The 23,596-nt window shown below is 39.7% G+C and overlaps 1 protein-coding gene across 3 annotated transcripts in view; it reads right to left on the bottom strand.

The window, feature by feature from the left end:
• The window catches only part of MICU1 (mitochondrial calcium uptake 1), a 255,844-nt gene that overhangs the window by 207,816 nt on the left and 24,432 nt on the right, over window positions 1–23,596 (bottom strand). Inside the window, exon 1 of one of the 3 annotated variants that reach the window (XM_053586213.1) lies at window positions 15,693–15,715. The exons of 1 other annotated variant lie outside the window; for it this stretch is intronic. The gene's annotated coding sequence lies outside the window, so the exon portion shown is untranslated. Of the gene's footprint in view, window positions 1–3,843; window positions 3,866–15,692; window positions 15,716–23,596 lie in introns of those variants that run through there. One more of the 3 variants, XM_053586210.1, reaches the window with a different exon arrangement.

The raw sequence follows: 23,596 nt of genomic DNA, 5'->3' as shown, positions 1-23,596 counted from the left end.
ACAGAGTATTTCACTCTTTGTTTCACAATTTCAATGGTTGACCAATTTGTATTTAAACATTAGGTTGTAAAAGAAAAAACTTTTTCCATAGCTCAAAACACTTATGATACCAAATACGTATGTTTTATCCATACCGACAACAAATTGTCTAACTCTCTGGACACCAAACTGGGTGTCCAATGATTAAATTAAATTTTGACACTACCTAGAGTAAGTGAAGATCCCAAAAATTGAGGGCTCTGTCACAGAAGACTGATCTATTTCAAATGCCAATTAAAAATCCAGGCCTCCCTCATTAACAAACTATAAATTGGGGTTAGCAGGACTACCTCCTTGGGTTCAATACTTTGCTAAAATGGTTCATAGAATTCAGAAAAAGTTTACTTCCTATTACCAGTTTATTATAAAGGATACAACTCATGAATAGCCAAGTGGAAGAAAGCCAAGATATGCTGCAAAGGGCACCGAGCTTGTATACCCTCTCAGAGTACACCACAGTACCTCCATCAGTTCACCAACCCAGAAGCTGTCTGAATCCCCTCAGTCAGGGTCTTTATGGAGGTTTCATTACATTAGTATGGCTAAACTATTGTTCATTAGTAACTGAGCTCAATCTCCACCGCCCCCCCTTCCCTGATCGTGGGGAGTAGGAAAGCTAAAAGTTCAATCATGTGACTACTCCTCTGGCAACTGGCCCCCATCCTCTTAGAGTTACCTCATTAGCAAAAACTTAGATATCATACAAAGGGGCTTATCATGAATAAAAAATGAATTCCTCTCAAACCTATCTCTCAGAAGAATCCCCTAGGGCAGTGGTTCTCAACCTTCCTAATGCCACGACCCTTTAATACAGTTCCTCATGTTGTGGCGACCCCCCACCCATAAAATTATTTTCATTGCTACTTCATAACTGTAATTTTGCTACTGTTATGAATTGTAATGTAAATATCTATATGTAGGATGGTCTTAGGCGACCTCGGTGAAAGGGTCGTTCAACCCCCAAAGGGGTCGCGACCCATAGGTTGAGAACCACTGCCCTAGGGTTTTAAGGGTTCTGTGCAGAAACCAGGGGCAGGAACCAAATGTATCTTTCTTCCTATGTCACAGGTAGTTTCCATACTTTGCCATTATGAACATGGCTATAGACCCTTTTTCCATATGCATTTATTTTAATTCATTTTCATTCGAGTATATCTGTGAGACAGATATCTAGAAGTAAAATTGCTAGGTTAAAAGTAGTGTGAACATTCTCAAATTTGACCGACGCTGCCTTTAATACTGACATCCCCATTTACAACCACCAGCAGTGTGTGAAAAAACTCCTTTTCCTCTATTAGATTCAGGGTCAGCACCCCTAATCCAAAAATCTGAAATGCTCCAAATTCTTAACAATTTTGAGCACCAACATGAAGCTACAAGTGAAACATGCCATATCCAACACTTTATTTTTTCATTGTATTAAAATTGTCATATTTTTTACTATGACGTACTTATCTATAGGTATAAAAAAGATGATTCCCTATGGGTGGCATCAAGATTCAAAGTCAGAAATGAGAGTTATGGCAAACCACTGCAGATTGTCCACAGGGGACAAAGTACCCTTGGTCTTTTAAGTGTTTGCTGGAAAATCACTGATATAAGGTAGATTGATCAGTAAGAAAATAAGACATATTAATTCATTTAACATGGATTCATGGGAGTTTTCAGAATAAAGACCCAAAGATGCAGGGGAAATTTGTTCATTTTTATGCTTAGGTTTAACAAAGTATGGACAGCCATGTAGATTTATGACTGGACAAAAAGGGTCTGATCTAATACTGAGTGGGGAAACCTGGCAAAGCCTATCTGTATAGATTTTTCTTAGCCACTATGAGGTATGTTTCTTTTTTCTGGGTGTAGACAGTGCTCTCTTGAATATGGATCTTATGATCTACAGACAAACAAAGTAGGTAGATAATTTTTTTATGGCCAGTTTTTACATGGAACAATTTTAGGTTTTATGACTGGCTTTCAGGAAAAGGAATTCCGTCTCAGGGAAGAATGGGGCTTAGAGGCAAGAGGACAGGAGAAGGTCAGAGAAAAACTTTTGCCTCTGAGGCTTTCATTTTGAGGTACTGTTTTCTAGCTATGATACCCATGATACAAAGGTGACACTTGCTTTCTGATGATTCAACGCACACAAACTGCTTCACACAAAAAAATATTTGAAATACTGTATAAAATTAAGTGCTGGTTATATGCATAAAGTGTGTATGGAACACAAACAAATTTCATGTTTAGACTGGTTCTCATCTCTCCCTAAGATATTTCATGTATATGCAAATATTCCAAAAATCAAAAAAACTCCAAAATACAAAATGCTTCTGGTCCCAAGCATTTCAGATAAGGGATACTCAACCTGTATTAGCAATCTTTTTCTATTTACATAATAGGTTAAAAAAATCATCTAATTTGTATATTCCCTATAATAAATGAGTATGATAATCTTTATTTTAAGGGTTCATCACTGTTGTTCTAAGAGCTATTAGAATAAGTTACCTTTATTTTATTTTCTTGCAGTCTATTCCCAGCCCTAAAGCTTCATCTTTTCTTCACTGTAAAAAGAGGGTAATTCTTTTCACCTAAGGTTTGTTTTAGATATAAAACAATGTTTAAGTATGATGCAATACCCACTATTCCATCCAGTGCTATTTCTGAGTAGAATGTTATTTTTATTAGACAACCCTACCCCAGTCCACACCTTAAAAAAAGGTTAAAACTTTTTTTTTTTTTTTATTTATTATTAAATTGTAGCTGTGTACATTAATGCAATCATGGGGCACCATATACTGGTTTTATATACCATTTGACGTATTTTCGTCACACTGGTTAACATAGCCTTCCTGGCATGTTCTTAGTTATTGTGTTGAGATATTTACATTCTACATTTAGAAAGTTTCACATGTACCCTTGTAAGATATACCGTAGATGTAATCCCACCAATCACCTTCCCTCTGTCCATCCTCCCCACTCCCCTTCCCTGCCTCTCCCCCTTCCCCATAGTCTTAGGTTATAACTGGGTTATAGCTTTCATATGAAAGCCATAAATGAGTTTCATAATAAGGGTGAGTACATTGGGTACTTTTTCTTCCATTCTTGAGATACTTTACTAAGAAGAATATGTTCCAGCTCCATCCATGTAAACATGAAAGAGGTAAAGTCTCCATCTTTCTTAAGGCTGCATAATATTCCACGGTGTACATATACCACAGTTTATTAATCCATTCGTGGATCAAGGGGCACTTGGGCTTCTTCTATGACTTAGCAATTATGAATTGGGCTGCAATAAACATTCTGGTACAAATATCTTTGTTATAATGTGATTTTTGGTCTTTTGGGTATATACCTAGTAGAGGAATTATAGGATTGAATGGCAGGTCTATTTTTAGATCTCTAAGAGTTCTCCAAACACCCTTCCAAAAGGAACATATTAATTTGGATTCCCACCAGCAGTGTAGAAGTGTTCCCTTTTCTCCACATCCACACCAACATCTCTGGTCTTGGGATTTTGTGATATGGGCTAATCTTACCGGAGTTAGATGATATCTCAAAGTAGTTTTGATTTGCATTTCTCTGATGATTTAGGATGATGAGCATTTTTTTCATGTGTCTGTAGGCCGTGCGCCTGTCTTCTTCAGAGAGGTTTCTCTTCAAGTCCCTCACTCACCCTGAGATGGGATCACTTGTTCTTTTCTTGCTAATACGTTTGAGTTCTCTGAGGATTCTGGTTATTAAACCTTTGTCAGAGACATAACCTGCAAATATCTTCTCTGATTCTGAGGGCTGTCTCCTTGCTTTACTTACTGTGTTCTTGGCTGCGCAGAATGCAGGGGTCCTCAAACTTTTTAAACAGGTGGCCAGTTCACTGTCCCTCAGACCATTGGAGGGCTGGACTATGGTCAAAAAAAAACTATGAACAAATTCCTATGCACACTGCACATATCTTATTTTGAAGTAAAAAAAAACAAAACAGAACAAATACAATAACACCACCTCATGTGGCCCACGGGCCGCAGTTTGAGGACCCCTACCGGTTTGATCAGGTCCCAGTAGTATATTTTTAATGCTGCTTCAATTGCTCAGGAGGGGTCCTCCTCATAAAATATTCACCCAGGCCATTTTCTCCAAGAGTTTTCCCTGCACTTTCTTCAAGTATTTTTATAGTTTCATGTCTTAAGTTTAAATCTTTAATCCAATGAGAGTCTATCTTAGTTAATGGTGAAAGGTGTGGGTCCAGTTTCAGTCTTCTACAGGTCACCAGCCAGTTCACCCAGCGCCATTTGTTAAATAGGGAATCTTTTCCCCACTGAATGTTTTTAATTGGCTTGTCAAAGATCAAATAACGGTAAGTAGCTGGGTTCATCTCTTGGTTCTCTATTCTGTTCCATACATCTACCTCTCTGTTTTGGTGCCAGTACCATGCTGTTTTGATCACTATCGATTTATAGTATAGTCTGAGGTCCGGTAGCGTGATTCCTCCTGCTTTGTTTTTATTTCTGAGTAATGTCTTGGCTATTCAAGGGTTTTTTCTGATTCCATATAAAAGGAAGTATTATTTTTTCAAGATCTTTAAAGTATGACAGTGGAGCTTTAATAGGGATTAAAATTCTATATTGCTTTGGGTAGTATGGACATTTTAACAATGTTGATTCTTCCCAGCCATGAGCATGGTATGTTTTTCCATTTGTTAACATTTTCAGTTATTTCTTTTCTTAGAGTTTCATAGTTCGCTTTATAGAGATATTTCACGTTCTTTGTTAGATAAACTCGTAAATATTTCACCTTCTTTGGTACTACTGTGAACAGAATAGAGTCCTTCACTTTTTCAGCTTGACTATTGTTGGTATATATAAAGGCTACCAATTTATGAATGTTGATTTTGTAACCTGAGACGCTGCTGTATTCCTTGATCATTTCTAAGAGTTTTATAGTAGAATCCCTGGTGTTTTCCAGATATACAATCATATCATCTGCAAACAGTGAAAGTTTAATCTCTTCTGACCCTATATGGATACCCTTGATTGCCTTTTCTTCCCTAATTGTGATAGCTAAAACTTCCATTACAGTGTTAAAGAGCAGTGGAGACAATGGACAACCTTGCCTGGTTCCTGATCTGAGTGGAAATGATTTCAATTTAACTCCATTCAATACGTTACTGGCTGTGGGTTTGCTGTAGATGGCCTCTATCAGTTTAAGAAATGTCCCTTCTATACCAATTTTCTTAACTGTTCTTATTACCAAATTTCTTAAGGGATCATGAAGGGATGCTGGATATTATCAAAACCTTTTTCTGCATCAACTGAATCATGCGATCTTTGTTTTTAATTTGTTTATGTGCTGTATTATATTTATAGATATACATGTATTGAACCAGCCTTGATACCCTGGGATAAAATCCACTTGGCCATGATAATTTGTTTGATGTGTTGCTGGATTCTGTTTGTTAGGATCTTGTTGAATATTTTTGCATCAATATTCATTAGTGATATTGGTCTATAATTTTCTTTTCTTGTTGGGTCTTTTTCGGGTTTGGGGATCAGGGTGATGTTTGCTTCATAGAATGTGTTGGGTAGTATTCCTTCTTTTTCTATACTTTGGAACAGGTCGAGTACTATGGGTACTAGTTCCTCCTTAAAGGTTTGGTAGAATTCTGACATGAAGCCATCTGTTCCCAGGCTTTTCTTTTTAGGGAGATTTTGTATGGTTGATGCTATTTCAGAACTTGATATAGGCCTGTTCAACATTTCCACTTGATTCTGGCTAAGTCGTAGAAGGGGACGTGCTTCCAAGTATTGGTCAATTTCCTTCAGATTTTCATATTTCTGAGAATAAAGTTTCTTGTAATTTTAAGGATTTTTTGAATTTCTGAGGAATCTGTTGTTATTTCATCTTTGTCATTTCTGATTGATGAAATTAGAGAATTTACTCTTTTTTTTTTTCCTGGTTAGGTTAGCTAAAGCTTTATCTATTTTATTGACCTTTTAAAAAAAAAACCAACTTTTAGATATATTGTTCTGTTGTATAATTCTTTTGTTTTCAATTTCATTTAGTTCTGCTCTAATTTTGGTTATTTCTTTTCTTCTACTGGGTTTGAGGTTGGAATGTTCTTCCTTTTCCAGTTGCTTGAGATGTCCCATTATGTTGTTAACTTCCTCTCTTTCCGTTCTCTTGAGGAAGGCCTGCAGTGCTATAAATTTCCCTCTTAGGACTGCCTTTGTGGTATCCCAGAGGTTCTGATAATTCGTGTCTTAATTGTCGTTTTGTTCCAAAAATTTGGTAATTTCCTTCTTAATCTTGTCTATGACCCAGCTATCATTCAGCATAAGGTTATTTAACTTCCATGTTTATGTATGAGTATGCAGATTCCTGTTGTTACTGAGTTCAACTTTTATTCCATGGTGGTCCGAGAAGATGCAAGGAATAATTTCTATTCCTTTAAATTTACTGAAGTTAGACTTGTGACCTAAGATGTAATCGATTTTGGAGTATGTTCCGTGGGCTGATGAGAAGTATGTGTATTCAGTTCTGTTGGGATGAAATGTTCTCGTAGATGTCTGTTAAATCCAAATATTGGACAGTTAGGTTTAAATCTAAAATTTTTTTGTTCAGCTTCTTATTGAAGGATCTATCCAACACTGCAAAGGAGTGTTAAAATCTCTGACTATTATGGAGCTGGAGGAAATCAAGTCGTTCATGTCCATTGGAGTTTCTCTTATAAATTGAGGTGCATAAATATTACAATTGAAATCTCATTATTTTGAGTATTACCCTTAACAAATATGAAGTGTCCATTCTTATCCTTCCTTACTTTTGTTGGTTTAAAGCCTATTGTATCAGCAATTAGAATTGCAACACCTGCTTTTTTCTGATTTTCTTTTGCCTGAAATATAGTCAACCATCCCTTCACCCTGAGTCTATGTTTATTTTTAAGACAAGATGAGATTCTTGTCTGCAGCAGGTATCTGGCCTGAGTTTTTGTATCCAGTCAGCCAACCTATGCCTTTTTAGAGGACAGTTTAAGCCATTCACATTAATGAAGAATATTGATAAGCCTGGTAAAATTTTGGGTATTGAGTTTTTCAAAAGTCCAGTGGACATTTTTAATACATTTACCACTGTGGAAGTTGCAGTTTGATCAAAAGTTTCTGAGTGAGTTTACTTTTGAGGTAGAAGACTGTGTTGGTCATTATGGAAGATAGGTCTGAGAATATCCTGAAGAGCTGGTTTAGTTATGGCAAATTTCTTCAACATGTGAATGAAGTATGTAATTTCTCCATCATAAATGAAACTCAGTTTAGCCAGATACAGGATCGGGAGTTGAAAGTTATTTTGTTTTAGGAGATTAAAAGTTGATGACCACCCTCTTCTGGCTTGAAAGGATTCAGCAGAGAGATCTTGCAGTCATTCTAATATTCTTCCCTTTGTATGTTACGGTTTTCTTATGACTGGCTGCTTTCAGAATTTTCTCCTTCATATTAACTTTAGTGAAGTTAATTATGATGTGCCTGGGGGTTGTCTTATTTGGGTTAAGTCATGCTGGAGTTCTGAAATTGTCTGCCATCTGAATTTCAGAATCTCTTGGCATGTCTGGAACATTCTCTTTCATAATTTCGTGGAGAAGAGCCTCTGTGCCTTGCAAAGCCACTTCATCACTTTCACGGATTCCTATGAGGCGAATTATTATATTTCGTCGAATTATCCCTGAGCTCTCTGAGAGAATGGTCAGTTTTTGTTCTCCATTTCTCGTCCTCTTTGAGAGTTTGGGAGCATTCAAAGGCTTTGTCTTCAATGTCAGAAATCCTTTGTTCTGCTTGCTCCACTCTGTTACTGAGGGATTCTACTGTATTTTTCAGATCTTTGAGGGCTGCAAATTCTTGCCTCAATGTATCAAAATCTTTGGTGATTTTGTCTTTAAATTCGTTGAATTCTTGAGACAACTTTTGAATTGCTCCTCGAATTTCTAATTCAATCTTTTCCTCCCTTCTATTAATCTTGTTTGCAATCCAAATTCTGAATTCAATTTCTGACATCTTGGCCATCTTTTTATGAATGGGATCTTCAGTTGTGTCTGCCATATCTTTCTTTGGGGGGGGGGGTGTTGATCTACTCTGGTTATTCATGTTACCAGAGTTTTTCTGCTGATTCTTCCCCATGATTATTTTACACTATTTGACTAGATGAGCAGATAAAGAGAAGTTGGGTTAGGGGCTCCAGGAGTAGTGATTAACCAGCCCTTTGCCCAAAAGCTGGGACTGGTGTCTGTACCTTTTCCCCTGGAGCTTTGCCAAGTACCCGTAGAGTGCTATGGCCTGAGAAACGCGGGACCTGCTTGGTGTGGTGGGGCTAAGCAGCTCTGTCTTGTTTTCAGCTGGTCTCTGTCTGACCCTAGTGAATCAGTTACTCTGGGTTGAAGTCTCAGCTGTGGAGAAATACCAGCAATTAAGTCACCCCACCCCCAAAAGGCAACAAATGGAAAAGAAAAATCAAACCTTCCCACAACCACACACCCAGAGTACCACTTGGCTAGTCCTCGGGTGATTGGCCCAGTTCATGAGGTCCAAATCAATTGTCTCAGTCAGCACCTGTCTCAGGTGGGAGAGTTTAAAAGATCTCTGGCAACTAGATCACAGGGGTCTGCTGACAACTCAAATATGACTCACTCTGGTGCTCTGTGAGATCAGGAGGACCCACCCAGCAAATAGATTAGTCGTGGAAGGTTAATGCCTCCTTCCCCACCTTGTACTTCTGTCACACCCAGTCACTGATGACCCCGCAGGGCTGTGACCCAGTTGCCTCCAATGAGCAAATACTCCAGGGGTTTGCACCTGCCTGAATCACAAGGAAATCTATATCTGCTCAGCCAGGCCGCTGCTCTCTACCTCTATCCAGCAGGGGGAGGTGAGGCCTGACAACCTCGGGCACTTGATGGAGGCTGGGGGGTGTTCACTCAGTTCCAAGCCCTGCCCCTGATTGATGTTACTGATAGAACAGAACAACTTCGCAGAATTTGTTTCTGTCCCACCTATATTCCCCTGCAGAGGAGACGCTGCTTGAGTTCACAGAACCTGCGCCTCAGGCCCTGTCTGTGCTGCTGCCTGGTCTTGCTGCCATTTGTATTCCAGCGGCACGCAATTAGCTGTCAGTTCCAGCCTCTGCCTGCCCTTCTTTGTCTCGGCTAATTATCCCCTGAGGGCCAGGTGCATCCCACACTCAGTAAAGTGGTCCTCTGGGTCAGGCCTGCCCTGGGAACCTGCTGGCTCTGCGTGTGTGTATTCTATACCCCGTGCTCTGCCCAGGCCAGTACCACCTCAGACAAACCCTTTACTCACTGGGCCTGCGTTTCCATCCCAGATCTGTTCTGCCAGTGGCTGCCACCATAGAAGATGCCCGGCCTCCTCTGGTTGCCCAGAGAGACGGGGGTGTGACTCCAGAATATCCGGGGATGAGCCCTATTATTGCCACTGTGACTGCTGCTCTGTGCGTCGGGGTACCACTGCTCCTGGATGGTTCCCTCTCAGCCAACCGTTCTCCTCACTCCGGTGCTGCAGAATCAGCACTAACCAATAGCAGTCCATTCCCTGTCCATACCCTCGAGAAAATACCCTAGAATCTGGACTCCTGGGGTACAGGCTTCCAGACCTCAGAGTGAGAGTGGAGGGGAGTGCTGGGAGTTCAGAATTGCAGGTAGAGAATATATACAGTTTTGTACAGTTTTATGCCTGGCAGGAGAGCGCCATAGCACCCTAATAGGGGAAGTAGGTCTAGTTTTTAGAGGGTCTCTCCCGTGGGATATAATAAGAGGACTTTTGAACTCTGCTCGTTTGCTTGTATGGAGTACTCTGCGCCGTTCTCATGGGGGAAGGGAATCCTGTCTGCTTGGTGATGGATTTTGTACCTTTTGCTCGTATTTTTGGGGTTGCAGTTCACCTCAGCAGGGTTGATGTGCGTTCTTGAACCTTCTCTCTTGACGCAGCTCTAATCCACCAGATTATTTGCTAAATGTCCTTTAACTCTCCTTCTGGACAGGAGCCTCTGTGGAAAGCTGGCTTCAGTCAGCCATCTTCTAAAACTTTTTCAACTTGAATCACTTCAATACGTTTCTTTCTTTCTTTCTTTTTTTTTTTTGAGATAGAGCCTCAAGCTGTTGCCCTGGCTAGAGTGCCATGGCATCACAGCTCACAGCAACCTCCAACTCCTGGGCTCAAGCAATTCTCTTGCCTCAACCTCCCAAGTAGCTGGGACTATGGCTGCCTACCACAATGCCCAGGCATTTTTTGGTTGTAGCTGCCATTGTTGTTTGGTAGGCCCAGGCTGGATTCGAACCTGCCAGCTCTGGTGTATGTGGCTGGCACCTTAGCCACTTGAACTACAGGCGCCGAGCCCATTTCAATACCTTTCTGATTCAATCTGAGCTCCACCAGTACTGGAAGATTTTTTTCCATCTAAGCTTTTGCTTTCTAACAGCTGATTAGACTTTCAAAATACTTCAATAGATTGTACATTTCATTACTGAAAAGAATGATTTAATCTAGACAGCAAAGTTCTCAAAAATATCCCCAAAAGTTCCATTTCCAAACTACTGGAAAACAAGATTACACATCATTCTGCCATATTTACCTTTAAAAACAGTAAAACAAAAAGATAACAGAAAATTTTAATGAATTTTTTAATGGTAAATAAGATGCCTAACTCTATTCTTAAAATCCCAGTATGCCCAATTCAACTGAGATAATTATGTCATCACTGTTTCACAATACAGATGGATGTACTTTTTCTTTATTAATATTTTATTAAAGCTGCAATCTAAAAGAACATATTACACACTAGGCGGCAGTGCAAACATAAACAAGTGCATTTATTTCTCTAATAAATTTGTTTTTTTTTTGTGTGTGTGTGTGTGTGTGGTTTTTGGCCGGGGCTAGGTTTGAACCCACCACCTCCGGCATATGGGACCGGCGCCCTACTCCTTGAGCCACAGGCGCCGCCCTTATTTCTCTAATATTTGTAATGCTTATTCTTTGCAAAGATTGTAAGTTACCTCCCAAAACAGGTGCAATCTATGAAAACAATAATTGCCATGAATCTTGAATCTAGGAGAATAAAGAAACAAATGAGCATCTGCTATGGCTGTATTTAAGATTTGTGAGATTTATGAGAGCTGATTTAAGGAGCTTCAGATTAGTTGGCCAAATTTTTCCACATGAAGACTAGGCGAATTATTATAATTATCATATTTTCATAACTGATTTCATATTCAGAATTTATATGCCTATAGGGCTTACTAAACTAGGCTTATGTATCTAATAAAAGCTGAAACATGAGTACTGTGCACAGACATAAAGCCCTATATTTGGGGCATTAAACACATTCAAATGCTTATTGATTTCAATAGAAAGTAAGTTGAATAATAGTAAATAATATTAAATATGACTGTATAATAAATAGGCTATTGGTCTGGAAATAAGGATAGTCAAGTTTCTGGCTTGGTTTTATCACTGTTTCTAGATACATGTCTTTTTTTTTTTTTTTGAGACAGAGCCTCAAGCTGTCACCCTGGGTAGAGAGCTGTGGCATCACAGCTCACAGCAACTGCCAACTCCTAGGCTCAAGCAATCCTCCTGTCTCCACCTCCCAAGTAGCTGAGACTACAGGTGTCCACCACAACACCCTGCTACTTTTTGGTTGCAGCCGTCATTGTTGTTTGGCAGGCCCAGGCTGGATTCAAATCCACCAACTCAGGCGTATGTGGCTGGCACCTTAGCTGCTTGAGTCACAGGCGCCGAGCCATAGATACATGTCCTAAGACATGTAAAATGACCAACAGTATTGTTTTCTTTTCTTTTTTTTCTTTTTGAGACAGAGTCTCAAGCTGTCACTCTGGGTAGAGTGCTGTGGCATCACAGCTCACAGCAACCTCCAACTCTTGGGTTTAAGCAATTCTCTTGCCTCAGCCTCCAAAGTAGCTGGGACTATAGGCGCCCGCCACAACGCCTGGCTATTTTTTGGTTGTAGTTGTCATTGTTGTTTGGTGGGCCCGGGCTGGATTTGAACCCACCAGCTCTGGTATTATGTGGCTGGCACCTTAGCTGCTTGAGCTACAGGTGCCAAGCCAAACAGTACTGTTTTCTATAGTATTCTTAGAACCAGCCCATCTTAAGGTTCACTTGAAAACCCACCTCATCCTTAACAGATATGTAATATACAATTATTTCCACTCTTGATTTCTTCCTCTGAATTCCTATAGAATTATTTAATAAAATTTTTACCACTATTATGGTACCTTGCTCATTAGGCTATTATTATATGTACATGCCAACTTGCCAAGGAGACTGCAAACCTAAACAGATAAAGTGTGTTGTTCTAGGCTTCTTAGTATCCCCAATGCTAATTAATGCACCTGAAGATTTTACCAACAGTAATGACGAGTATTATTGTTCAAGTAGAGTAGAGCAGAAAACATAGGTTCTCATTCTAGCTCTATCATTGGCCAGGACATGACTAGTAAAAGCCATCTTCACACTGAGACTATATTCTAGAAGATGAAGAGCATTGGTGGCAATTATCTCTAGTCCTTCCTCGTTTTTCTGAGACACAGTCTCACTTTATCTCCCTTGGTAGAGTGTCATGGCGTCACAGCTCACACCAATCTCCAACTCCTAGGCTTAGGCGATTCTCTTGCTGAGTACCTGGGACCACAGGCACCCACCGCAATGCCTGGCTATTTTTTGTTGCAGTTTGGCTGGGGCCAGGTTCAAACCCACCACCCTTGGTATATGGGGTTGGCGCCCTACCCACTGACCCACAGGTGTTGCCCTCTAATTATTTTCTGACTCTAAAAGTTCATATCAGAAAAACAAAACATAGGGTGGCGCCTGTGGCTCAGTCGGTAAGGCGCCGGCCCCATATACCGAGGGTGGCGGGTTCAAACCAGGCCCCGGCCAAACTGGAACCAAAAAATAGCCGGGCATTGTGGCGGACGCCTGTAGTCCCAGCTATTTGGGAGGCTGAGGCAAGAGAATCGCTTAAGCCCAGGAGTTGGAGGTTGCTGTGAGCTGTGTGAGGCCACGGCACTCTACCGAGGGCCATAAAGTGAGACTCTGTCTCTACAAAAGGAAAAAAAAAAAAAGGAAAGAAAAACACAACATAAAAGTGTTTTGTATGTTTTGGAGGAACGAGGTTATCCTGAATGCCTATCAAAGGGATAACATCCTAGATTACTCTCATTTGTTTAAGCAAATTTCACATCATCTACAATGCCCATTTGCCATTATTTCATTCAAGTCATTAGCTATTCATTGAGCAAGGTACTGTGAAAGTACCGCAAAGAGACACAAAGATAAGCATGACATGGCTCTGCCCACGGACATCTTATAATTTGGTAGTGGAGATAAAACAACTACTCAGATAAACATAATGCAAGGCAAGAAAAAAACAAAGGTGAGGGCTGTAAGAAAACATTAATAGGAATCCAATTACATTAGGTTGGGAAATGAAAAGGACATAAGAAAGTCTTCAAGGAAGATTTAGTTAAGGTAGAAAAAAGCTCAGCATTCTATAAAAGAATTTGGCTGAATGCATCATCTTAGAAGCCTTTCTCATTTTATTACTAGATAATAACACAAGCACTTGAAGACTGGGATAAGCTACTGGAAATATAATCTTTACTGTGTAACAGTGATACCACTCAAAATACAACACTGTATTAGACTTTAATTATGTCAAATAATTTTTAAAATACCTCCACAAATGTCTTTAGATGAAACAAATGAGATTGAAAGTTCTTCATTGAAGACACCAGGATGACTGCCAAAATATGGTAGAGATTAATGTTTGTGTCCAGAAAAAATACATTTTCATGCCTCAAAGTGACATTACTGACAGAAAAAATGAGGAAAGCTCATACTTCAGCTAAGCATGTTCAGAGAATATTTTCCAATAGCAAAGAGCTATTTTAATGATCTGCCTGAGAATGTAAAGTTAATTTAAGTCACACAAATCTCCTGAGTCTATTGTATAAAACGATAACTTGGAAAAAATAATCATCTTACAGAAATGTCAGATTTTACAAAGAACTTTTGTACATATTCTTGCCTAAGGAGGTTGCTATCAAAAAGCTGGTCAATATTCTGTGGTACTTCACCTTCTATGAAATTCTATGATATTCTATGAAACTGTCCTCTGTCCATCAAGCACCTATAAGGTTCACTTTCTTAAAACACACACACCCACCCACACACACCGAGCTGCCTTCTTACTGCAATAATAAAACCTGAAACTTACATCTGGCGAAGGAAGCAGCAGCAAAGGGTGAAAATTTCTCCTTCCAAATAACTGCATAGAAAAACAAAGAGTGGAGGCTTTGGAGCAAGATGGCGGCCCAGTAACAGCTTCCTTGCATCTGGGCACTGTGAGTCTGGGGAGATAGGACTCCAGGCATCTCTGGCTGGTGGGATCTGCCCATAATCATCCTTGTGAGGATACAGGGAGTCAGTGAGAGACTTCTGGACCCCAAGAGGAGGACTAAAACAGTGGAAAACAGGCAAGTGGTCGTGTGTGTTCAATCGGTCTAAACCCGCCAGCAACTGTAAGTAAGTACAGCAGCAGCGAGACTGCAAACTGGAAAGGCCTTACCTGTGAACTGTTTTGGTGTCTTTGGACTTGGCACTCAGTTGAACTGCCTTGGGGAGAGCCTAAGCGTGAGTGTGGAGAACTTTGGCCATTGTCTAGGGCCCCAGTCTGAGCCAGATGGAGCCAATAGTGCTTGGTTGTGGGCCACAGGGAGCCATTGTGAGTGATCTGCCCCAGCGAGCTCCGCCCTCAGGGTCGCAGAGCAAGAAGCAGGCAGGAGCTAGTAACCCAGCGACTGAGTAGCCTAAGGGCGGGGTCTGAGCCACATTACAGCCCTAACCCTCAGGGGCAGAGTGAGATGGGTTTTGGCGCACTGGGTAAGAGGATAGCCACTTCAGCAGTGTTTCCAGTGACGAGCACTTTCCTGGGAAAGCTTCTACTCAGCGAGTTTACAAGTTCAAAGTGCCTTTTAAGTGGGCAGAAGAGAGATTTAGGGTGTCTACCTGCTGGGGTTGGAGAAATCTGCAGCTTCCAGTCATATCAGCACTGTGATTAATGCTCATACCCCAGAAGATGACGTGTTGTCCAGACAATATTCAACAACATATACATACTGCTTTGTTTTTGGTGTGTTTTTTTGGTTTGGTTGTTTTTCTGTTTATTTTGATGTTGTTTTGTTTTTTAATTTCAACCTTTTCCGTACAGATTTTTTCTTTCTCAATTTTTCTAGTGTAATTATAATTTCCCATTGCTGCCTTTTTCAATAACTTAAACTTCATTTTTGCTAATGTTCCTACCGCTATTATTTGGTTTTTCACCCAATTTTATCCCGTGAAGTTTTCTGTTTGCTTGTTTTGGTCTGATTTATAGCATTTTTGTCTTTCCTCTCTACTTGGTGGAGGTGCGGTACTGTGTCTGACCAGGTTAGCAAAGAGCTGTTGACCTCAAGGGAACCACCAAACGGGGCACTCCCAGAAGGTGGGTTTTTTTTAAGGTTGTGTCAAAGTACCCTACTGTACACCTATATTGCTCTGTCTCCCTCTTTCTGTGCCTCTCTTCTTTTTGTCAATGTTCCTTTTACCCACCTCCTCTCCTTTCTCTATTTCCTTCTTTTTCTTTTCGCTCGTTCCTCCTTTCTTCCAGCCCTTTCTTGCTCTTCAACCTTCTTATCTTTCTGGTCCTGTACCAAAAGGACTCATCGAAACCTTAGTCCACAGGCATGAGAACATAAAGAGCAAGAGGAAGTGAAAGGAATATTAGGGCAAGGAAACAGATAAAAGAAATCACTCATGAGGAAGAATCAGCAGAGAACTCCAGGCAACATGAAGAACCAGTCCAGAACAACTCCGCCAAGGGACCATGAGGTAGCTACTACAGAGGATTCCACCTATAAAGAAATGTTAGGAACGACAGAAAGGGAATTTAGAATACACATGATGAGGGCGGTGCCTGTGGCTCAAGGAGTAGGGCGCCGGTCCCATATGCCGGAGGTGGCGGGTTCAAACCCAGCCCCGGCCAAAAACCACAAAAAAAAAAAAAAAAAAAGAATACACATAATGAAAACAATGAAAGAAATGATGGAAACAATAAAGGAAACTGCTTAATAAAGTGGAAAATAACCAAAAGGAAATCCAAAAACAGAATCAAATAAGAGATGAACGATATGAAGAATATAGAAAGGATATAGCAGAGCTGAAGGAACTGAAACAGTCAATTAGGGAACTTAAAGATGCAATGGAAAGTATCAGCAACAGGTTAGACCATGCAGAAGAAAGAATTTCAGAGGTAGAAGACAAAGTTCTTGAGATAACTCAGATAGTAAAAGAGGCAGAAAAGAAGAGAGAGACAGCAGAACGTTCACTGTCAGAATTATGGGACTTTATGAAGCATTACAACATACGAGTTATAGGAATCCGAGGAGGGGAAGAAGAATGTCCCAGAGGAATGTAAGCCATACTAGAGAAGATCATGAATGACAATTTCCCAAATATCACCAAAGATTCTGACACACTGCTTTCAGAGGGATAGCGGACCCCATGTCGCTTCAACTCTAACCGAGCTTCTCCAAGACACATTGTGATGAACCTGTCCAAAGTCAAGACAAAAGAAAAGATTCTGCAAGCTGCCAGGAGTAAGCGTCAGTTGACCTACAGGGGCAAATCCATCAGAGTGACCGCAGACTTCTCTAATGAAACTTTCCAAGCAAGAAGACAATGGTCATCTACTTTTAATCTACTTAAACAGAACAATTTCCAGCCCAGAATTCTGTACCCTGCTAAGCTAATCTTAAAAATTGACGGAGAAATCAAATCATTTACGGATATACAAACATTGAGGAAATTCGCCACAACAAGACCAGCTCAATGGATCAGCAGCAAAGTAAGAACTCAGATATTAAAGGACAGAACCTAACCTCCACACTGATGCAAAAGACAAAACTAAGCAATGGACTCTCACAAAATAAGACGAATAGAATACTACCACACTTATCAATTATCTCAATAAATGCTAATGGCTTGAATTCCCCACTGAAGAGACATAGATTGGCTGACTGGATTAAAAAACACAAGCCATCCATTTGCTGTCTACAAGAAACACACCTGGCTTCAAAAGACAAATTAAAACTCTGAGTCAAGGGTTGGAAGACAATTTTTCAGGCAAATGGAATTCAGAAGAAAAGAGGAGTTGCAATCTTATTTTCAGATACATGTGGATTTAAAGCAACTAAAGTCAAAAAAGACAAAGATGGTCACTTTATATTGGTGAAGGGAAAAATACAACAAGAAGACGTTTCAATTCTAAATATTTATGCACCCAATCTAAATGCTCCCAGATTCTTGAAACAGACCTTACTCAGTCTGAGCAATATGATATGTGATAAGACCATAATAACAGGGGACTTTAACACTCCTCTTACAGAGCTGGACAGATCCTCTAAACAGAAATTAAACAAAGATATAAGAGATTTAAATGAGACACTAGAACAACTGTGCTTGATAGATGCATATAGAACACTCCATCCGAAAGATAAAGAATATACATTCTTCTCATCACCCCATGGAATATTCTCCAAAACTGATCATATCCTGGGACACAAAACAAATACCAACAGAATCAAAAGAATGGAAATTTTACCTTGTATCTTCTCAGACTACAAGGCACTAAAGGTGGAACTCAACTCTAACAAAAACGCTTGACCCCACACAAAGGCATGGAAATTAAACAATCTTCTGTTGAATAACAGATGGGTGCAGGTAGAAATAAAACAGGAAATCATCAACTTCCTTGAGCATAACAACAATGAAGATACAAGCTACCAAAACCTGTGGGATATTGCAAAAGCAGTTTTGAGAGGAAAATTTATCGCTTTAGATGCCTACATTCGAAAAACAGAAAGAGAGCACATCAACAATCTCACAAGCCATCTTATGGAATTGGAAAAAGAAGAACAATCTAAGCCTAAACTCAGTAGAAGAAAAGAAATATCCAAAATCAAATCAGAGATCAATGAAATTGAAAACAAAACAATCATTCAGAAAATTAATGAATCAAGGAGTTGGTTTTTTGAAAAAAATAAATAAAATAGATAAACCATTGGCCAGACTAACGAGGAATAGAAAAGTAAAATCTCTAGTAACCTCAATCAGAAATGATAAAGGGGAGATAACAACTGATCCCAGAGAGATAAAAGAGATCGTCTCTGAATACTACCAGAAACTCTATGCCCAGAAATTTGACAATGTGAAGGAAATGGATCAATATTTGGAATCACACCCTCTCCCTAGACTTAGCCAGGAAGAAATAGACCTCCTGAACAGACCAATTTCAAGCACTGAGATTAAAGAAACAATAAAAAAGCTACCAACCAAAAAATGCCCTGGTCCAGATGGCTTCACACCAGAATTCTATCAAACCTTCAAGGAAGAGCTTATTCCTGTACTGCAGAAATTATTCCAAAAAATTGAGGAAGAAGGAATCTTCCCCAACACATTCTATGAAGCAAACATCAACCTGATACCAAAACCAGGAAAAGACCCAAACAGAAAGGAGAATTTCAGACCAATCTCATTCATGAATATAGATGCAAAAATTCTCAACAAAATCCTAGCCAACAGATTACAGCTTATCATCAAAAAAGTCATTCAAAATGATCAAGTAGGCTTCATCCCAGGGATGCAAGGTTGGTTTAACATACGCAAGTCCATAAATGTTATCTACCATATTAACAGAGGCAAAAATAAAGATCACATGATCCTCTCAATAGATGCAGAAAAAGCATTTGATAAAATCCGGCATCTTTTTCTAATTAGAACACTGAAGAGTATAGGCATAGGTGGCACATTTCTTAAACTGATTGAAGCTATCTATGACAAACCCACAGCTAATATTTTACTGAATGGAGTAAAACTGAAAGCTTTTCCTCTTAGAACTGGAACCAGACAAGGTTGTCCTCTGTCACCTTTACTATTCAACATAGTGCTGGAAGTTCTAGCCAATACAATTAGGCAAGACAAGGAAATAAAGAGAATCCAAATGGGAGCAGAGGAGGTCAAACTCTCCCTCTTTGCTGATGACATGATCTTATACTTAGAGAACCCCAAAGACTCAACCACAAGACTCCTAGAAGTCATCAAAAAAGACAGTAATGTTTCAGGATATAAAATCAATGTCCACAAGTCAGTAGCCTTTGTATATGCCGATAACAGTCAAGATGAGAAGCTAATTAAGGACACAACTCCCTTCACCATAGTTTCAAAGAAAATGAAATACCTAGGAATATACCTAACGAAGGAGGTGAAGGACCTCTATAAAGAAAACTATGAAATCCTCAGAAAGGAAATAGCAGAGGACATTAACAAATGGAAGAACATACCATGCTAAATGTCTATACTTCCCAAAGCAATCTACCTATTCAATGCCATTCCTATCAAAATACCAACATCGTACTTTCAAGATTTGGAAAAAATGATTCTGCGTTTTGTATGGAACCGGAAAAAAACCCATATAGCTAAAGCAGTTCTTAGTAATAAAAATAAAGCTGAGGGCATCAGCATACCAGATTTTAGTCTGTACTACAAAGCCATAGTGGTCAAGACAGCATGATAACACAAAAATAGAGACATAGACACTTGGAATCAAACTGAAAACCAAGAAATGAAACTAACATCTTACAACCACCTAATCTTTGATAAACCAAACAAGAACATACTTTGGGGGAAAGACTCCCTATTCAATAAATGGTGTTGGGAGAACTGGATGTCTACATGTAAAAGAGTGAAACTGGACCCACACCTTTCCCCACTCACAAAAATTGATTCAAGATGGATAAAGGACTTAAATTTAAGGCATGAAACAATAAAAATCCTCCAAGAAAGCATAGATATTGGCCTGGAGAAGACTTCATGAAGAAGACCGCCATGGCAATTGCAACAACACCAAAAATAAACAAATGGAACTTCATTAAACTGAAAAGCTTCTGTGCTGCTAAGGAGACAATAACCAAAGCAAAGAGACAACCTACACAATGGGAAAGGATATTTGCATATTTTCAATCAGACAAAAGCTTGATAACTAGGATCTATAGAGAACTCAAATTAATCTACATGAAAAAAGCCAACAATCCCATATATCAATGGGCAAGAGACATGAATAGAACCTTCTCTAAAGATGACAGACGAAAGGCTAACAAACGTATGAAAAAATGTTCATCATCTCTATATATTAGAGAAATGCAAATCAAAACAACCCTGAGATATCATCTAACCCCAGTGAGAATGGCCCACATCACAAAATCTCAAAACTGCAGATGCTGGCGTGGATGTGGAGAGAAGGGAACACTTTTACTCTGCTGGTGGGACTGTAAACTAGTACAACTTTTCTGGAAGGAAGTCTGGAGAAACCTCAAAGCACTCAAGCTAGACCTCCCATTTGATCCTGCAATCCCATTACTGGGCATCTATCCAGAAGGAAAAAAATCCTTTTATCATAAGGAACACTCTTACTAGACTGCTTATTGCAGCTCAATTTACAATCGCCAAAATGTGGAAACAGCCTAAATGCCCACCAACCCAGGAATGGATTAACAAGCTGTGGTATATGTATACCATGGAATACTATTCAGTTATTTAAAAAAATGGAGACTTTACTTCCTTCGTATTAACTTGGATGGAAGTGGAAGACATTATTCTTAGTAAAGCATCACAAGAATGGAGAAGCATGAATCCTATGTACTCAATTTTGATATGAGGACAATTAATGACAATTAAGGTTATGGGGGGGAGGAAAAGCAGCAAGAGGGACGGAGGGGGGGGCCTTGGTGTGTGTCACACTTTATGGGGGCAAGACATGATTGCAAGAGGGACTTTGCCTAACAATTGCAATCAGTGTAACCTGGCTTATTGTACCCTCAATGAATCCCCAACAATAAAAAGAAAAAAAAAGAGTGGAAAAATAAAAGAAAAATAAACCAAAGAAACAGTCTGTTTAAAACAAAACAGGTGCAGTGACTCATGCCTGTAATCCTAGCACTCTGAGAGGCCAAGGTGGGAGCATCCCTTGAGACCAGGAGTTCAAGACTAGCCCAGGCAATAGACATCCTGTTTCTTTAAAATGCAAAAGAAGGAACAGAAAAGGAAGAGTAGCTAGGTATGGTTGCAGGTAATCATAGCTACTTAGGAGGTTGAAGCAGGAGGATCACTTGAGACGAGGAGACTGAGGTTGCTGTGAGCTATGACAACCCAACTACACTCTAGCTCAGTTAACACAGTGAGACCCATTCATTCATAGATTCATTCAATAATTAATTCAATTAAATAAATTAGTCAACTGAATTAATCAAAAAGAAAACAACTATCCAGGAAATTAAAAGAACAAAGATGACCAAAGTTGGGGGGCCTAACACAGACCGACACAAACCTTCCTCTCCTTCTCTCCTCCTAAGATAAAGAACACAAAGTAAGGACCTAATTAGCACCCCCCACTCTCACCCCTCCCCCCAAAGCACCTAAGGGTGGAATTGCCCACCCCCTACAGCCTCATATAAAAGGGTTCTCTACTAACTGCCCCTGGGCACAGACACCATCTTTGCCCTGCCCAGTCCATTGCCCTGTCCATTTTCTATTTTGTTTTGTTTTGTTTTGAAGACAGAGTCTCTCTCTGTCACCCTGGGTAGAGTGCTGTGGCATCACCATAGCTCAGTCTCTTGAGCTCAAGAGATCCTCTTGCCTCACCCTCCCAAGTAGCTGAGACTATAGGCACCAACCAAGATGCCTAGCTAGTTTTTCTATATTTAGTAGAGATGTGGTCTCACTTTTGCTCAGGTTGGTCTTAAACTACTAAACTCAACCAATCTACCTGCCCCGGCCTCCCAGACTACTAGGAATACAGGTATGAGCCATTGTAACTGGCCAGGTTACTATCCCTTTTCAAAAAACGTGTCCTGGACTTTTCTGCTCCTGGTCTTCCCTCTCTGGGCACCCCCACTTCCACCTTTCAACTAATATCAATTTTCTAAAACCTCTAAAATGTACTAGTGTGTTGAGATCATGACTGAAGTTTCAATATTTAAAATTTCCATAAAACATCATCTACAACTCAATTTTCAATTCAAATCTTAGAAATTACTTCACGTAGAGTTTTCATGGTTAATAAATATTTTGAATGTATTTAATAGCCAACAGATGAAAAAAATTAACTTTCAATAAGGATAGTTTAAACATTCCTCCAAAGGAAATGAGAGCCAATGAAAGTACTGACTTGGGCGGCGCCTGTGGCTCAGTGAGTAGGGTGCTGGCCCTATATGCCGAGGGTGGCGGGTTCGGACCCAGCCCTGGCCAAACTGCAACAGAAAAATAGCCGGGTGTTGTGGCGGGCACCTGTAGTCGCAGCTGCTCGCGAGGCTGAGGCAAGAGAATCGCGTAAGCCCAAGTTACAGGTTGCTGTGAGCCGTGTGACGCCACGGCACTCTACCGAGGGCGGGCGGTACAGTGAGACTCTGTCTCTACAAAAAGAAAGTACTGACTTGTACAAGGAAAGGGTCAGAGTGGACAGAAGTGAAAGGAGAGAGAGAACTAGTGTAGAAGAAAGCATCTCCAGAAAACCATTGTTTACTCTTCACCAACTTCAAACATCTTCGGTTTATGTGTATTTTTCTACCAAAAACTAAGATACATTTCAATTTCAAGTAGGGTCTAAGCTTCAAACATTTTATCATCACTTTGTATACTCTGTAGGAACACTGGCAGTCACAAAATCTTAGTAACAAAATTTCATTTAACATGTTTCTATTTAAATAATTCTTATTACCAGGTTAATCTAAGAATGTGCTGCTAACCAATAAAATCTTCTCTCAGTACCTGCAGTAGACTGGTTCCAGAACCTACCCAGATACTTCTGGCCCCTCAAGTCTCTAATATAAAATGGCATATTATTTGCATATAATCTACACTCATTCTCCCATATATCTTAAAGCACCTCTTGATTACATAATACCAAACACACTGTAAATACTATGCAAATAATTTTTATACTGTATTGGTTTTTAATTATTTTTTTTTTACTGTTATGTTGTTATTTTTATTAAGGTTTTAAAAAATATCTTTAATCCAGGGCAGCGCCTGTGGCTCAAGGCGTAGGGTGCCAGTCCCATATACCGAGGGTGGCAGGTTCAAGCCCGGCCCCGGACAAAAACTGCAAAAACAAAAAGATATATATATATCTTTAATCCATGGTTGGTCAAATCCACAAATATAGAACTGAAGAGATGGAGGGTTGACTGTATTTGATTATTTACTTAGGCTTTCCTAAACCTAAATTCTCCCAGAATACTAACCTTAATCTTTATCATCAAACCAAACTATGAAGTCAATTAGGCTGAGGTTTGCTATGATATACTGTTCTCCACAGTGGCTGAAATAAAATAACTTATATTCCCACCAAAAGTGCTCAAGGGTTCCCCTTTCTCTGCATCTTCTCCATCATCCATTATTGT

Source organism: Nycticebus coucang, chromosome 3, assembly GCF_027406575.1.
Source record: "Nycticebus coucang isolate mNycCou1 chromosome 3, mNycCou1.pri, whole genome shotgun sequence".
Classification (NCBI taxonomy): domain Eukaryota; kingdom Metazoa; phylum Chordata; class Mammalia; order Primates; family Lorisidae; genus Nycticebus; species Nycticebus coucang.
The sequence above is the reverse complement of the archived record's forward strand: the minus strand, read 5'-3'. Positions and strand labels throughout refer to the sequence as shown.